Below are 14,166 nucleotides of genomic sequence, written 5' to 3'. Positions count from 1 at the left end.
TGAGTTTTGGAGTGACACTTATCCTATACAATTTTTTGTAGAAGTCTGTGTAAATATCAGTTAGATTCTGAAACCTGAAAATGGTTGATTATAACTTGATGGAAAAAATTGTCGAAGCTTTGGTAAAAGCAGCTGGAAAAAGTGAAACTAAATGTTATGAAAGAAATTAAACTTTAACCAACAGTGCACAATGGAGATTTTAATTTTATACATGAGGTTCTCTCCTCCTTCCTAAATTACTGAATAAAAAGTTTTATAACCAAAAATATTGAGTCTTTATGTTTAATGAAATGCAAAAAATGTTTCTATTTTAAGTTGTTACATAAAATACATTGGTTTAGATTACCATTTGGAACAGTCTTAACTATATTAAGTAAGATAAATTTATAAGAAGAGGAAATGGATAAGGACGTAATTCCAGGCATACACACATCGTGTTGTTTTCAGTACGAGTTACTATCATTAGTGCAGATGGTAATCTGTGTAGGATTGCTTGTTTAACTACAGCTGTTTACACATTGAAGCAGGAGCGTTTGGAATACCACTACTTCTGACCTAGAGGAATAAATTGAAGTACCTGCTTTGGTGTGGAGAGCATAGGTGTTGAGTGAAGATATTTTGGCCACAGATGCTGGTCTGCACTCTGTTCCTTGGTTAATGCAATTCCAGCCTTTCAAAGTATAACAGCCAGGTAGACTTCATGCAGTCATTCATATTGTCTTTGTCAGTAGGATCTATGAGCCATGCTGATAGTCTGGGTTAAAAGAAAGTAGGTAAATAAGGATAATGTATGAGGAAGCTGAACTGAGATTGCCATTTCTTCATCCTGCTGAATGCTTTTAAGGAGATCTTCCTGCAGACTTGGAAAGCTTGTTATCTTCTGCTTTTGAAGATGTAACAACCTGATTGATGACCTCCCTGATAAATGCACTTTTAGTGTTTATGCTTCCTTAGTACAGCAGCTGCTGAATGCACATATATATGCAGTGTGCAACTGTTAACTTCCTTAACTCTGTGTACTTCTATCCTGGATGCTGATTTTTTTTCTGGAGGATAGTGGGTAGAAAAAATGTATCTGAAAGATACCACTTCTGTGCTGCACACATTACCTGCTTGAAGTGCTAAATTGGATGTGTGTTAGTGTAGCACACTTGCCTCAAGCAGCAGGATTGTCAGGGTAGGAGAGAAAACTCAAGCTGTGAGCCTAAATGAAATGGGTAAAAATATTCACTGTGTTAGTATCAGTAATATTTCTTCTGCTTCTTAGTCACCAATTTAGTGACATATGCCTTCATTCCTCTTAGCTATTTTTTTTCTGGACAGTGTTTTGACACATAGCTGCTTCTGTCTGTCCTTTTTCTAGTGCAGGTCTGACCTCTTTTGCTTTCTCTCCTTTCTTTGCAGAATTTAGTAAATTTTCTGGTTGTCCCTTGTCAGATTGTTCTGGGTTTGCTTGTTAAATTTCCTTGGTGTTTCTTTATTTTTTTAATTATTGTTTTGTTTGCTTTTAATAGCTGTTTGTTACCACATCAGAAATTGCTACAAGAGAACTCTTGGTAGCTCTTTGGTATTTGGCCTTGTATCTGCACTATGTCACAAGGGGGTTAGGTTGCACATTGCTGCAATCCTTTGCTGCTTCTTGAAACAGGCTCATTAGGGACAGTCAAGACAGAGAGAGGAAACATGCGTGTAAGCTCAGTGTGTTTGTGTACCTGCAAGAATTCATCTGCAGTGGGAAAAAATTTGATTGGAGAGTCTATGTGTAAGATGATTTAAAAAAAAAAAAGCCTGAAATATTAGCTGGCAGCATTTCAAGGGTAGATGCCTGATGTATCTGAATTTTAACTTTTCTTACGCTCGTCCATTTTTTGTCTGTGAACAGAATAAACCAAGTATGTTCAGATACACCCTTTTCCCCACTGTTATTTAAATATGTGAATTCTAGTCTTGAGCTGTCTGGTTCTGACTATGTGGGAGTTCCAGTCATTATGTAATAAAAGCAGTGTTATTAGTCTCAGAGAAGACAAGGTCTGTTCATTTAACAAAGAAGAAAAATAGCCATTGACAAACACTGAACTTTCATGAAAAGTAAAGGACAGTCCTTTGCTTCTTTCAGGAAAAGGATTTCCTTTCTACGGTATTTTCCCATACAGAACAAAGTGTTGGTTTGCTAATGAAGTGCGGATAAAATGGAGAAGTTTTTCAGGGTCTGGAGTAATGATTGTCTTAATGGAGTGTTCATCTGTCTCCTAATTGCTATTCCATTTATACAGATCCATGAGCAGTGGCGAAATGGAGGTGTTAAAACAAAAATCCAAAGAAGTGATGAAATGAAAAGATGCGAGATCTGATGCTATTTTGTGTGAGAGGAGTCAACCTCAGGCTCCGTGTTTGGGAGGAGTGGGAGTGAACCACTGCTCTGTATAGGTGACTGATTCCTAGGGATATTAAGATAAAAGAGAGCAGTGAGGATTTGGCTGGAGAAGGGCAAGAGGGTTGCGTGTCTCCAGCAGGTGTATTGCCCTGCCTCCATTTTGCTGGAAGCAATGTTGGGCTACTAATGGGCATGCATTCAGACAACTCCAGGTGGGGCTTTCCTTAAGCAGCTGTTATCTACCTCTATGCAGATCCAGACCTATTACTTTCTGGGCTGAATTCTCAAGACAGATCATAATTTTTGAAAATTGCAAACATGATGAAGTTTCTATTTGTTGTTTAAAGTTGGAGGTGGTCGACTTCAAAGTTTAAAAAGGGAAAAGAAATTTACCTGATTACCAGTCTTTTCCAAACAATTTATTCTCTTATATTACCTCTGCATCTTGTGGAAATAATTTTTCGAAAAAAGCTGATTCTGATTTGTCTCAAAAATTTAAAACTTAGAGAAGAGCACCTGCAATTGATGAAAGACCTTGATGGCTGAGATGAAGCACCTCCTCTTAAGGTGAACTGTCTAAAATAGACAAATGTGCATGAAAGAATAGTACATGAGACTTAGAATCTCTCTTATTAGGGAGCAGTGAAGTTATTTCAGTTATTTCAGACAGTGTATTTTTTTTGGTGTTCTAATTCACCAACATCACCTATTCTTGTCATGTAGCATAGGTTCTGCAATATTTATATATTCACTGGCAGTACTTGTTGATGTACTTAAATGTGCGTGATAGATTTAGTTAATGTAATTTGGCTAAAATAGCACTACTTTTGAAGCAATAATATGTTTTCCAAGAAATTCTGATATATGAGAGCTGCAGAGAATCTTGTATGCTACGCTCTTTGCTATTTCTGGGAAGTTCTTCATTTTGTATTCATATTCCTTGTGTAAGACTTTTGATATAATCACTTTTTATAGTCACCAAGAAGTTGTGGTCAGCCCTGTTTAAGAGCCAGGTTTAGAGGGGAGCTGGATGATGTTATTACTTGGTCTGTATGCACAGCAGGCATTCTTAAATATCTTTCTGGAAATGAAACCTGCAGCAGATGTGGAGTACCAGTTCACGAGCAGGAAAGCTAAAAAATGCTCTTGTACTGTGTGGAGAGTAGCAAAACTCAAAACTTTTGTTTCATCAGTATAATACCAACTGTTGTATTCTGGGCAGCTCTACCTCATCAGTATTTGCTTGAGGAATGCTAGTTATGGGAAAGTGCGGGTAACCTGAAGGATTTTATTCTTTGATTTTTCCTTGGGATCTTTAAATGGGCAGAAATCATGTGACTTCTGTGTTGCACTTCAAGTAAGGAACAGAGGAAGTGAAGAAGTAACAGAAGTAACAGTGAGCAAACTTAACAGAAAGAGCTGAGAGGTGACATTCCTCTGGTGTGCTGTTTTTTTGTTAGTCATGTGATTTATTTGTATAGCTTAGTTTTGCAAAGGTTTCCTTTTTTGAACTGGGGCTGAGCCTTTTCATCAAGACTTTGTTCAGTCATCTCTTATCTGAACTTTTCTTTTGGACATCACTTAAGGACATTTCTCTAGCCTATAAAAGATGGTGAAATACCTATTCTGCTAATACGTTGCTGTCCCCTCCCTCCATGTATGCAAAATAATAGGTGTAAGCATTATATCATCCAGTGGATTTAAAGCTACCTTGGAGAGTAGGATTTTTCTAAACTGATAACTTTGATCTGTTTGCCATCAGCTATGGTCCTATGTAATTCTGGAGTTTATCTGTTCTTTTCCTTAATTGTTTATTTTTGATATGAATCATACTTTTGACAACATTTTCCAGTTTAACCTGAAGTAACATGCTGCAGATGTCATACAGGGGAATTTGTGCCTTTGATTTCTACAAGGAGTGATCAAAGTGTCTAATTACCCTGGCTTTAGCTAGGTTAGAGTTAATTTCTGCTCAGTAGCTGTTACAGTGCTGTGTTTTAGATTTGGTATGAAATGATGTTGATAACACACTGATGTTTTGTGTTTTGCCAAGTTGTGTTTATACTAAGTCAAGGACTTTTTTCTTCTGCTTATCTTATGCTCTGCTGGTGAGGAGATGAGCAAAACAATCTGGGAGGGAGTGTAGCTGGGAAAAATGACCTGAACTGACCAAGGGGATATGCCACACCATAAAACATCATGCCCTGTATGTAACCTGGGACAAATTACTGAAAGGGTGGCTGATAGGCATTCAGGAAGGGTGGTCTGGCATCAGTCAGTGGGTAATGAGCGATTGCATTGTGCATCACTTATTGTTTCCTTTTTGTAACCATTATTATTTACCTTTGAAAATAAAGTAAAATACAATAGTAATTATTAATAAATTGTTTTAATTGCAGTATACAAGTTTCACAGCAATTCTTCTTCCCAATCCATTTGGGGTGGAGGGGGAAGAAAGAGGGAAGCTGACACAGCAGCTGTGTGATATGTAGGTTCCATCTGGGCTTAAATCACAGCAGACCCCTTCCTGGGTTTTGGCACCAAAAAGACTGTAGTGGGTTGACCCTGGCTGGATAACAGGCTCTCACCAAAGCTTCTCTATCACTTTTCTCTGCAATTGGATGGGAAAGGCTCATGAGATAAGGACAGAGCGAGATGACTCACCAAATGTCATCATGGGCAAACCAGGCTCGAATTAGAGATATTAATTGAATTTACTGTTAACAAAATTAGAGCAGGCTAATGAAGAATAAAGTTAGACCTTAAAAATACCTTTCTCCACCCCTACGTTTTTCCCAGCTCTACCTCCTCCCTGCCAGCAGTTAGCATCAATTGATGACAAATTGTTTTTGCTGCTGTTCAGGGAGAGTCATCTTTCCCCTGCCTCTAGCATGAGGTTCTTCCCATGGAAGACAATGTTCCACAAACCCTGCTGTGAATCCATCCCAGAGTCTACAGTTCTCCGTGAACTGCTGCAGTGTGGGTTGATGTTCCGTGGGTCCTTTGAGAGCAGCCTGCTCCAGTGTGAGTCCTCCATGGGATCACAAGTCTTACTAGGAAACTTTCTCCCTCCTCTGCATGGATCTGCAGGTCCCTGCCAGGAGCCTGTTGTGGCAAGGGCCTTCCACAGGTTCATAGCCTCCTCTCAGGCATCCACTGCTCCAGCATGGGTGTCATCCATAGGCTGCAGGATTTCTGTGTCGCTGTGGTCATCCATGGGCTGCAGAAGGACAGCTGTTTCTCCATGGTCTGGACCACCATGGACTGCAGAGGAATCTCAGCTCCCATGCATGGAGCACCTCTGCCCCCTCCATCTCTGCTGACCTTTTATGTCTGCAGAGTTGTTCCTCTCACATATTCTTACCCTGCTCTTCTCTGGCCAAAATGATATCTGCACAATAACTTTGTTCTTCAAAATTTTATTATAGAGGCATTACTATCATTTTTGATTGGCCCAGCCTTGACCAGTGGTGGCTGTCTTGGAGCTGGCTGTCAATGGAGGAAGCTTCTATCAATTTCTCACAGAAGCCAGTGCTGTAGCCACCCTGCCCACCAAAGCCGGGCCATGCAAACCCAATATACTGTGAAACACTGTATACAAATCAGTTTAATTTCTCAAATGTTTCATCCCCTCTTTCATACTTCCAAGGATGTGGACTAGTAGATTAATTCTCTCACTGATTTCTGCTGTTTAATACACCTTACCATTGGAAAGTTTTTCTTGAAAGTCCAGACTAAGGTTTATTCCTGTAGTCTCTAATTTATTGTTTATGGATGTAAGTGAATTATCTTGGCTTTACACTGTAAGACCAACAATATTTCCTGAAGCTTTTCTTAAGATTAAGCTGTGAACCCCCAATAGCCTCTGAGCCCCTAGACTGCTCAGTGTGGTCAGTTGTTGCAACCTGTATTCCTGAGGACTTCTGTGGAGTTTCGGATAGGCCCATGTGGAAGCTGTACTTGAAAATTGTCATTGATTTTTACGACTGTTCTTGTGCCTGTCATGGAGTTGTGTTGTAGTTACTCTTGGAGTCAGTAAACCTTTTGCCTAGAGCCATGTTGAGTTGCTTAAAGCCACAAAGAAATCTTGTGATACCTCTTCATGTTACCTTGTGCATTGCACCATGTTGGGAAACTTTTTTCAACTGATATATGGGTGGAAAGCTCAGCACAGGTGTTAGTGTTGAATGCAGGCTTGTTTGCAGTATTTTAAGAACAGTAAGGTGCAAATGTGTAATGAAAATGAAGAAACATGAAGAGCATTTGGAGGTTTTCATGGTCTGGTGAAATGTATTTTTATTTCTGAATAAGTAACTGATTTTTCCAAAAAGTCTGCCAGTGAACATGTATGTTGTTCTGCACATTCTAGTAAAGATAATGACTGTCAAAGGCTTTTGGTAGCCTCCTCTGTTTTTCTACCTAAATATTTCCTAAGTTTTAGAAGCCATAAAATACCCATTGCAAATACTATATTGACTTTTTGATTCTGTCCCCAGTTAGAAATTTCATAATTGCATTGTATTTCAATATGATATTTCAGCTACTGTGGAAATAATGCTACTTTAAACTAGTGTATATTTCTTATGCAGAAATGAAACAAAGGGATTTTTAAGTTATCTTTAACTAAATTGGCTACTGTGATAGAATATCTAGGCTATGTTTAATCAGTTTAAACTGAACCAATGCTAGTTTTTACATTGATAAGAGCTTAGAATGGGTACATACACATTATTCTGTATTTCCTCCTAAAAGATAGAGAAAGTTACAAAAGGAGTTGTGAAATTATGATAAAAAAATGAGTGCAGTGGCCTTGTCCTGATATGGATGAGGTTCCTCACGTTCTGTTGTCTCCTACACTTGAGAGTGGAAAGCTTATGCTATGGAACAAGAGCAGGGACAAGAGAGCGAGTGAGAGCACTTTCATGTTACTGCTATTATACTGCTAAATGTAACATGACTGTTAAATTGTACTATATACTAAAGTATACTATTAAATTATTTTATATATATACATTACTATATGTAATAACACTGTTATTTTTATTTTTAATTTATTTATATTTCCCTTAAAATTATGACTCAAAAGCTGAGTGAAGGTTTGATGTTATTCTCCTTGCTTCCAGCCTCAAGAAGCAGCTTCAAGGTCTCACACCTTCAAAAATAAGTCATTTAAGAAATCCAGTATCTGTGGAATCTGCAAACAAGTAATTGATAGCCAAGGAATTTCCTGCAGAGGTGAGTAATACTTTCTTGCTCTGTTAAGAAAATCAGTTTTATATTAATGTTAAGTTTCTAGGAATACATGTTTCTGGTAATTCCCCTTGAACTAAGTTACCTTTGGTTTATTTCCTTCCTTTGTACAGTAACGTTCCCTGCTACTGCCAGGGAATAGGGTGCTGTAGTTGGTAATTGGACTTGTATAATCAGGTGCTTTTACTATTAGGCTATTCAGGCAGATTGAGGCAGTGCCTTTGAGGATCTGTGAGGGGCATAGTGACTGTGTGCAGTGGATGACACATGGCTCTGGAATTCAGCCTACAAATGAGGAAGTGTGTGACCCTTGCTCCCTGAGACATGAAGGATTTATCTGTTAATTTGCAAAAAAAAAAAGTAAAATCACAAGAGCAGTTGTCTATTTACTTAATTTTTCCATTTGCTTTATTCTCTATGTAATCCTTAGTCATTCAGTTTAATCACTCACAGAAAGAATAAAGAGCTGGATAACATAGTCTAGAGACTTGCTGCCTGCATGTTACTGCTGTTCTCCCTCACTCTTCTCTCTTGCTGTGTAGAATTGCACATGCTTTCCTCTTCTCCATAGGATACCTGTGATAAAATTGAATATTGGGAAAGCTTAATAGGTCTCTTCTGCAAGTTGTCCAGGGATAGGGCTTTTGATCCCCTGGTTCTGTCTGGTTAATGTTTGACTCCTATTAATTCTATGTTAATCAAACAGTTTCTGTAACTGCTGTATGCATGGTTTACTTCCCAGAATGAGAATGTTATTGTCTGTTCATCTAAAAAATAGTTGCTGTTTTCACTTAGAGGTGTTTGCACCAACTTCAGATTCTAGTTGGATCTCCTTCTTCCATCTCCCACTTTCTGTGTTCTTCAGACACCTTATGAGCCCTCTGAGGGTTTGAGAGGGAGGTGTGAGAGGATATGGAAGGAATGTGTCCATTTTTTGAGCTATGGTGCAGTCTGCAAGTGAACAGCTATATATTAAGCATTTTAGCTGTCATCATAGGAGTGGTAATTATGTATACATTTCTCTAAATTTTTTTCCCATCTGTCCTTCTGGAGGTTGGTTCCAAAGTTCTTAGGATTTAGTTGTTTTCAATTTAGCAGAAATAGTATTTTTGGAAGGAAGACTGTTTAGTGAAGGAACTGCCTAAAGTGTAAAAAGTACTGTACCAGGAGAGAACCAAAACTTTGATTCATAGAATTATTTAGGCTGGTAAAGACCTCATTGAATCCAAGTGATAACCCATCACTTCCAAGGATAACACTAGACCATGTCCTAAAGGGTCACATCTACTTGTCTTTTAAATGCCACTTCCCTCCAACACACTCCCTGTTCAGTTGCATTCATGTCTATGAAACAGCTGTATCTAAATCTAGGTCAGTTTTGGATAATCTTCTCTAGGTTTCTGGGTGCAGTTTTCAGAAGGACCCCCTTGATTTATTACCTAACCTCTTTTGTTGATGTGAGCATCAGACAGACGCCATTGCTCTTTGCTACTGTTACATTTTGATTGATGGTTGTTTGATATTAATCTGTGGGATGGGAGCAAACAGAAGTTAGACAGTGAAGAGATGATTCCAAGTAGTTTCAATTTAGTAAGAATCCATTTGTATTTTAACTTACAGCATGGAGTTTATAGAGCATAGTTTTGAAAAAGCAAGAACTAAAAGTTGTCCCTTTCCTTGCTAGCGCTAAAACTACTTGAAATGTATCAAATGTATCCTAGTACTCTGAAACTCTTATTAATATGAAGAAAAAGAAACTAGCCATTTCAGAGCCAAATCCTGGTGCTGCTCTGCTGCTTCTGGTAATTCTCTCTGATGTTGCAAGTTGGCACTGCAGGAAGGGGAGGAAGAAGAAAAGCTTATCGTTAAGAAATAGTTTATTTGTTTGTTAATGAGAAAATCTTCCCTTTTAACAGTTTCTTCTCAAAAAATGACAGCTCTTTATACAGATTGGAGGTTACTTTCAGAGTATATTTTACCAGTTAAAGGAAAGTTACATCTAAGTGAAATAAGGTAGGGGAAAGCAGCAGATTGGTCAGTATATGGTATTTGATGTTTTGTAGAAATGAATCATCTACTTGTTGTAAGAAAAAAGAAAAAAAGCTGTGAGTGGGTGTTGTGTAGCTTTTTAGTAGTATGTGGTAGTCGTTTTGGGGGTGTTTTTTTTACCCTGTCTTGCAAATGTGGTGCGTAAAAACTTGCTGTGAGCAATGGATGTTTGAATGAAAGGTACCCTTGAATGGTCTCCCTTTATCCTTTCATACTTCATTCCATCCCAGCAAAGCATACTCAGTTAGTTTTTCTACAAAAAAGCAGTGCAAAAAGGAAAGTTGAAGAAGGGGAAGCTGCTGGCTCTTTTTCTGCCTGGTAAGCATATTTGTCTTTGATACAGATTCTAATTATGAAGCAAGGACAAACAGCTGTTGATTGATTTCAACAGTACCTGCATATCTTGCAGTAAGCCGGAGACCGCATGACTCCTCGTGTCTCTTCAGCACTTCCTCAAGCTTGAATGCTCTGGTTTGATTTTCCCTGAAGTCCAGTATGATTTAGTTCACTGCTAAGCAAATATACATAATAATCTTGCACATTTACATGGTTAGCAAAAGGCCACTAGAGTTACAGAAGCCTTTTGATTTTTTTTTTTAAGCTACTTTCCCTAAATGTTGAATGTTCAGTATTTTACCTCATTTGTAAACAAGCTGTCGTAAGGATGTAATTTCTGTCTTTACATATGAATTTCCATTTTATTATTTTTATATTTTATATATATGAAATAGATGTTAAGGTTTTCTTTCATTTTTCCTTTTAAAAATATTTTTTAAAAATTATTTATCTTTGTTGTGATTAAATAATTTTTGGTTTAGAACAGAGAGCTCTGAATCTCTAGATTTCCTGTCAGTTAAAAAAACTGGAGACCAGATTTGGAAGATTTGGGTCATTTTAAATAAATAAGTATAATTTTACAGCTCTTAGAACATTGATGTGATGGGTGAAATAAGTGTGAAAAGTTCAGGCACTGCACAGATGTCTTTTGATGAAACTCCCCTCATCTCCAGTTTACGATTAAGTTACCTAGTTTAGGTTTAGCTACTAGTGAGGCTTTACATGCAATACAAAACATTTCATGAGCTACTTTTTGAATTTAAAGCAATTAATGGTTGTTTGAATGAACTGAGTATCTTTTTGTTAATCTAATGTAGCTATGAATGCGTTGGTTTTGGAAATATGTATATTGGAGTGATCCAAATGGCAGTCCTCGTAGAATTTTACTCCCTCTGTTTTGTTTTTTTTTTATGAAAACCTTTTTTCTTTTATGCTTTGACTACATTTGGGTTTTGCTTTCTTCCTTTGAAACTTCCTTACTATGAACCATGTATAAATGTTAGCCAGAGGTGCCAAATTATATTGGCATCTGCTGCTAACAGTATTGTGAGCAGAGAAATGCTTACTGTGGTATTATGTGCAAGCTGAGTATAAAAAAAAATACAATTCATTTTCTTGTCTTATTTCTAAGATATTATACATTTGTAAATATAAACTGTAAATTATGTTACGGTATGTTTCATTCAGTTGTTAACTGGCTTGCAGTAAGTCCTGGACTGTTTAATTGAGCAGGTTAATGACAGAAAATACATTTTCATCAAATTGCAATATCTGTGTTTAATCAAGTGCTTTCACATGCTTACAGACCATAGATTAAGATTCAAAGACAACTGGAGCTATTTTTTTTCTTTAAGAGGTTTGATATTTTCCTTTGAAATTCACCCACTTGTTTGTGACTTTGCTGTTATCAAAAAAATTGATTGCAAAAAGTAAAATCTTCTGGCTAGTGATCCACTTAATACCTCACTTTCGGGTTAGTTGGAGTTACTCAGTTGAAAAATCCCTCTATATTTAATTGAATTCATTGCTTATAGCAAGTCAAAGTACATTTTTATATTAAGACTTATATGGAGATGACATATTTATTGTTTGGGCATACTGTGTGTGTAAATATATGCGTATTTAATTTTACATGATTATATTGCAGGTGGTTTTATATACTCTGTTTTTCAGTAAGTTCTATGACCAATAATAACTTCTGAGCGTCTTCAAAATGTACGAAGTGCGTCTCTTGTTATAGTCCTGGCAGACAAACTAGAAAACTTGAAATTGAATTTGAATTGACAAACTAGAAAGCTAGAATTTGTATCCTGCTTGGGCTAGTGGCTCTAAATGGCAAAGAGTGTAGTGAGGTAGGAGTGTTTGTGTCAGTCTGATTTCCATTGAGTGATCCTTGTGAAGTAAGATCCTATAAGGTGCTTACATGGGTGTGTTATGAGATCTATCTATCTATCTATCTATCTATCTATCATTTTTTTATATATATACCCTAAGTTCAACATAACTAAACCATCTTTAGTTAACTATTGCAATGGGCATTGGTTGATTAACTGTAAGACCATTAATTATGGCAGCAGGCATATCCGTCTACTCATTGCGATGTTATAATGTGAGAAGTCTTTGAGAGAATGAGAAGATCATCGTCAAATTAAAAGAGATTTTCATCATATCACTATTTGCTCTCTCTGTGGTGTTTGTACACTTATATGTTTTCTTGAGGACTGACCCAGCAAATCGTAGTGTTTTCTGTGGGACTGTTTCAAGATGGCTTTAATCTCTTGTATGTGCGATTTAGATTCACCCAGAAGCAGCAGAAAACAAACCAGAAAACCATACTATCTTCCAAAGTAATTAACTTCTAATTACCTCAAAATTTAAAGCAGGATATACAGGTTATAGGATCAAATGGCATGGTCTGTTGTTGTCCCTAGAGAAGATTAATAACAGCTTTGGTGAACTCTAAGAAAGAGAGATTACAAATTGGTCAAGCAAGGCTGAGTTAGGTAGAGAACCAAGCTCTTGCTGTAAGATTTCATTTGTCTGTCAGTTTTGTTTGTGAAGATGTCCAAGTGAGACTGCATTAATAAAAGCAGAGAAGTCTTTATAGTGACTCCTCAGAAATGAGTGGATGTTGACCTCGATATGAGTGACACAGAGTGTACTGTCTTGGAAAGGAGAGTGAAAAAAGAAATGTGGACTGCAGCCCATCTGTGACATTGGAAGCTTGGGATTGTCAGCCCCTCTTCTCTTGACAAAAGGTGTACACAATAAATAGCAAGTTCCACTGGATTAGTGAAATGTTCCCTAACACAGCTCTACAAGATATTAATTAATATTTCAGTGCAGAGCTTAGCTAGTGGGACATGGAAACTATGTGCATCATGGAAGTTACGTGCATAACAACAGCAAAGATGTGAAAAGGAAGAATGATTTAAAAACTTACTGGAGCATATAGAGATACAAAAGAAGCCATTGCAATGAGTAGGCATTACAAAACTGGTACATAAGCATTCTGGCTGAACACACTCACTCTGGAGCTGAGAGAGACAGTAAATTTGGCATCCTTTGATGGCATATTGTTACCTCAGAGAGAACTCAGGGAGAGGGGAGGTATTTTGGCAAAAATCTCTAAGGTGAGTTCCTAATAGCTTAAAAATAAAAAGTACGCAAAAATGCACAAGGCAAAAACCTGTGGAATGTTTACAGGTGTTACATGATGTTTCAGAAAGTTGTCTGTAGAACCTGAGTTCCCTGTTTGTTTATCTCAGAACCAACTTCATCACGCCAGAATTTGATCTGTGATTATTAAATTTATTTTAAAGTTAACATTTAAATCTTACTCTTAACTTTAGTGCTCCTAAGGTTTCTAAAAAGCTGCAACTTCTCTTTATTATGGCTAATAAATAATTAAATAAAAAGCAAATCTGATCCCCCACCCCACAGTTTTTGCCAGAAAAGCTAATGACTACTGCATTGCATCTGCAATATTCCTGCAATTTTATAAGCTTAGCCCCCCTGATGGTAGCATAAATGTAAGTGGAAATTAGAATTATCTGCTCTAATAAGAAAATCTGAAATGAAATGGTAGTGTCTTTAGAGTATATAATTTGAATGCAATGAACTTGATATGCTATGTGAGGAGAGTAACCTCAAAGTAAATATTGATGCATTTCAAGAACAACTTCATCTTTTTGTCTTCAAAACAAGGGGTGGGGCAGGGGGAACAACTACCATGGAAGGCAAAAATAATGTATAGGAAGATGAAATTTATTTAAAGAAAAGATGGGTGATGAATATTGTTTTAATAGTGAAGAGTTTGTTTTGGTACATGAAGAAAGCATCAAGACACTTAAAGCATGCTACAAGCATAACTCCTAGATACATTCAGGATCTGAACCCTGTAAATAGGTAAGAGGAAGAGTTGTTAAGTGATTTTGCGCAGCATTTCCATCTATTGTCATTAGTGAGATTTAAAAAAATACACTTGGAGAGCCTACAACTAAGTACTTATTCATATCAGATCGATGATATTCAGATTGTATTGATGATTTCTTTTCATAGCCTGTATTGTGCTCTCATCTGGTGATGGTCTTTGTCACTTACATTTTCTGTAGGAGCTTAAGAACAACTGTGAATCAGAACTTCTAGACCTATAA

General features: G+C 37.1%; 1 protein-coding gene across 5 annotated transcripts in view; it reads left to right on the top strand.

The window, feature by feature from the left end:
* TNS3 (tensin 3) overlaps nucleotides 1-14,166 on the top strand; it is a 166,131-nt gene that overhangs the window by 16,231 nt on the left and 135,734 nt on the right. For all 5 annotated transcript variants that reach the window (XM_015618189.3, XM_015618188.3, XM_015618184.2 and 2 more), the window contains one exon: nucleotides 7,498-7,609. The gene's annotated coding sequence lies outside the window, so the exon portion shown is untranslated. Of the gene's footprint in view, nucleotides 1-7,497; nucleotides 7,610-14,166 lie in introns of those variants that run through there.

The sequence above is a fragment of the Parus major genome, chromosome 2 (assembly GCF_001522545.3).
Source record: "Parus major isolate Abel chromosome 2, Parus_major1.1, whole genome shotgun sequence".
In the NCBI taxonomy this organism is placed as follows: domain Eukaryota; kingdom Metazoa; phylum Chordata; class Aves; order Passeriformes; family Paridae; genus Parus; species Parus major.
The sequence above is the reverse complement of the archived record's forward strand: the minus strand, read 5'-3'. Positions and strand labels throughout refer to the sequence as shown.